This window comes from Myotis davidii, unplaced genomic scaffold, assembly GCF_000327345.1.
Source record: "Myotis davidii unplaced genomic scaffold, ASM32734v1 scaffold217, whole genome shotgun sequence".
Classification (NCBI taxonomy): Eukaryota; Metazoa; Chordata; class Mammalia; order Chiroptera; family Vespertilionidae; genus Myotis; species Myotis davidii.
Genome location: NW_006290034.1, coordinates 7,924,533 through 7,928,343, shown reverse-complemented (window position 1 = coordinate 7,928,343; position 3,811 = coordinate 7,924,533). Strand labels below are relative to the sequence as shown.

At 43.4% G+C, this 3,811-nt stretch overlaps 1 protein-coding gene across 4 annotated transcripts in view; it reads right to left on the bottom strand.

Moving 5' to 3' along the window:
* Window positions 1-3,811, bottom strand: part of HIPK1 (homeodomain interacting protein kinase 1) — a 49,109-nt gene that overhangs the window by 38,260 nt on the left and 7,038 nt on the right. For 2 of the 4 annotated variants that reach the window (XM_006763032.2, XM_015563457.1), the window contains exon 1: window positions 3,703-3,785. The exons of 1 other annotated variant lie outside the window; for it this stretch is intronic. The gene's annotated coding sequence lies outside the window, so the exon portion shown is untranslated. Of the gene's footprint in view, window positions 1-3,702; window positions 3,786-3,811 lie in introns of those variants that run through there. One more of the 4 variants, XM_015563458.1, reaches the window with a different exon arrangement.

The following is a 3,811-nucleotide window of genomic DNA, read 5'->3' as shown; positions in this document are numbered from 1 at the left end:
AAAGCCTTACCCAGGCCACTTCATAGGAGGGTAGGTTTGCTGGGAAAGGCTCCCATAGCATCCTTCACTACTACATACTACACTTGTAATTACTCATTTCATTTATTAACAAACATGTCTATCTGCCTGGCACTGGTCTAGGAGATGAGGTGTTCCAGATGGATAAGATCCTTAATCTCCTGGAGTCTACTTTCTATTGAGGAGACAAACATACATAGACACACACACACACAAAATAGCAGCTAGTGATAAATGTTATGAAAACAAAACACAATGACATGATAGTGAAGGTGCAAGGAGAGATACCCTGGGTTTGGTGGCCAAGGAACAGACAAGAAGGTGCCACTAAAAGTGAAAAAGAGTCAGTGCCAAGAGACCAGTATGGATGGAAAGGAACAGAGAGAAAACAGGAGAAACAGGACCCAAAGAGGAGACAGGGCTAGTGACTTGTGGGCCGCTCTGGGTTTTATTCTAAATATGACTATTTGTAATTATTTATTTAAAAGTTGACTTCTAAACTGCAAGTGTCATGGGCAAATCTCAACAGAAGAGTAAGTGCCCCCCCCCTTTTTTTAATCATCAGCATCTACCACAATGGTTGGCACCTTGTATGTGTAAAATGTTTGCTAGAATGAATGACTATAGAGAGATCATGTTACTTCATATATATCTATATAAGCATAAGATTTCAGAAGTCATTTTGACTAAATTAGAGAAATACATGATGAAAAATAGAAATTAGAGTCTCACGTCTACGAGAAAAAAAATATATATATAATGTAATCAGTTTTCTAAATATAATGATACTGAAGGAAAAAATAAGCTTGAAACCCTAAGGACATCATTTGAATCAAAGCTCCCCACCCCCTTTCCTGCAGCACTTCCTTCATATGGAACCATGTGAAACAAGCCAGTTCCCCAACCAGCACACAAAAACAGGGTGTGAAATAGGTGCTGTGAGCTGACAAAGGAACTCTCCAAGTCTATACAATTTCCAGCCATTTAAACCAATTTTGTAATTTTTCAGTAAACTGGCTGAGGGGGCTTTCCTTGTAGGTAGGATATTGTTTCCTAAATTCCAGTAGCTCTCTTAGGGTTTGGAATGACGAATCTATAGTAACAGAAAAAAAAGAAAAGAAAGCAGGTGCTTTTGTGTTTGGTAAAAAGGTGCTGTCTCAGTACGTGCACAGGACAGTCTACAGGCCTGTACAGTTTAAACTGTATAAGGAGAACGTCAAACTAAAGCATAGCTCGATCTGAAACAGACACTAAAAAGGGACCCCATTTAGATCAACAGGCAAAGGTCTAAGGAAAACAGGACCCAGGCAAGGTAACAACCGTTTGGCAGGCAGAAGGTGGAAAGCGCTCTCTCAGATGAATGAGATGACTACTGCCAGTGTGCCAGGGGCCATGGAAAAATGAAGAACTGTTTAGAGTAAGGAGGAAATCTGAATAAAAAACGTATTGCATTGGAGAAGACACTGGCAAAAAAAGGGGGGGGGGGCAGGGATTCTTACAGCTAAAACAGACCTTATATGCTTTCTAAAACTCCCTGATTCCAAGATGAGAAAAGGGAGACCCAAGAAAGCCCTAGTTTCACAGAGTTAATGAGTAGCGAGGCTGGCAAAGAACTCAGGCCTTCTGGTTCTTTTTTCTTAAGCTCTCTGGGAAACACTGGACCAGGTGTCCTTAAAGAATCCAAAAGAAATACACGTAACTTTCCCCACCTCCCAAGAGCTTAGAAATGTGCTTTGGTGATATGACACACCAAAAAGAAAGAGAAAAATATAAAAACAGGATGTAAATTTCTTTAAGTGCCAAATTATGCTCTACCAAAATACTTTAGGCATTTAGAGAGCTGCAAGATTCGGAACAGAAAAGGAATCCAAAGCAAGTCAGTGACTGTTGAAGTGCTACTGGAAGGAAAATGATCTTGATGACTTGTGTTCAGAATAACATGAAATGTAAGGGAAGGAACTGTGGGGGGCCCAGCCTGCCTGGCTCACTGGTTGAGCGTTGACCTATATATGAACCAGGAGGTCATGGTTCAATTCCCAGTCAGGGCAGATGGCCCGGGTTGCCGGCTCAATCCCCAGTATGGGGCATGCAAGAGGCAGCCAATCAATGACTTTCTCTCATCATTGATGTTTCTATCTCTCTCCCCCACTCCCTTCCTCTCTGAAATCAATAAAAATAATAAAAAAGAAACTGGGGAGGAATTAATAACTGTAACTTTTTAAAAACTAAAAAAAAAGGTAATGGGTACTTTATACAGTTGTGAAAATGAAAATAAGAGGGCAGATCAGGAAGTTCATGTCTACAATTTACTTCAAATTACAAAAGGACGGGTTACAATATATAACTAACAACAAGTTGCACAAGTTCCAAGTGTCCTAAGTTTACAAGGCAGGGCTGGCTCGCTCGCTAGTTTCTACCAACACAACCACTGAGCTGTGCTTATGAAAACAAAACCACAGGATGGAAGAATTCCATTTTCCTGAGAACCGTGCATTTTGAGACTATCCTTTTTTACTTTTAGAAGGGAGTTCTGGTTTGGTTTTGAATCTCAAGTTACCAATCGACTTGCTCTGCAATCCATAAAACGACAATGTCCAAAGTGAGGATAAACTAGTCATGAACATGTCACCAGCAAAAGTCCTTTTACCAACCAGAGCCAGTATATTTACAAGATCTTCTTCACCATTTTAATCATCAGATGCTTTACTGGTTTGGCTGCCTCCAGTTCCAACCACAAGTTGAAGGGTGGCCCTTTTTGTTCCTTCAAACCAGGAACAGTATCTTTCGGTCCATGATATCCTTCATCATACCAGTATTATAGCACAGAACCCCGAGATCATTACATGTAAATATCCAAACTCCCTTGCTGAATAACAACTGCTGGGTGAAGTGACTTGCTAGTAGATTTTTAAAAACGTTTTACAGAAAGCTTTAGACCTCGATGCAGAAAAAAAAAGCTGGTAATGATTTGCACCCTCTGTAATCTTAAAAAAAAAAAAAAAAGCCAAAAAGAAAAAAAAACAAACCCACCACACACACACACACACACAAAACTGCAGACCAAGAATCAAAAATAGCTTTACACAAACAAGAGCAAAATTGCAGGTTTTGCTCAGGGCATCAGCCACTTAATTTAACCCCACTTCACCGGGGGCAGGAAGCCACACTGCTGTTTTCATCGGCGTTACTAGGAAACAAACAAGATAAAGGACATACTGGGCAGAACGGGCTGCAGTGGAAATGCATATCTGGATGCAATTCCTGAAAATTCCTAAAAGCAAGCATCTAGGGCTGCCTCAGAACGGGTGCAGCTACCACGGAGTTGGCGGTGTAAGCCCGGGAGACCCAGCGGAGCCCGGGGTGGTTCCCCCTTCCCGGGCCGCCGCTCTGCACCCCTCCTCCCTTCCCTTCCCTTCCCCCATAAACAGGAAAAGCGCGCCCAGCAGAAACGCAGGCCCGGGCTCGGGATGGTCACGGCAAACCCGCGGGGGGACCCGCGCTCCCGGCGACCGACCTCCCGGTCCGGGTTGCTAGCAACAAAAAGGGCCTCCTCCTTCCCACGGAGCCGGGCGAAGAGCCTGGAGTTTGGGTTGTTTCCTCACCCTTTTATTATTATTTTTTTTCTTAAACGAAAGCTTGGGGGAAAGTGACAGCAGACAGCAAAAGTTTCCCCGGGAGCCAGACCTCGGGCTCGGCCCCGCACACACAGATGCGTCCACTCGGTGGGCTGGTCCCCCGCCGCCTCCCCATCGTTACAAAACGACAAGCGGAACGATTACACACCAGCGGGGTT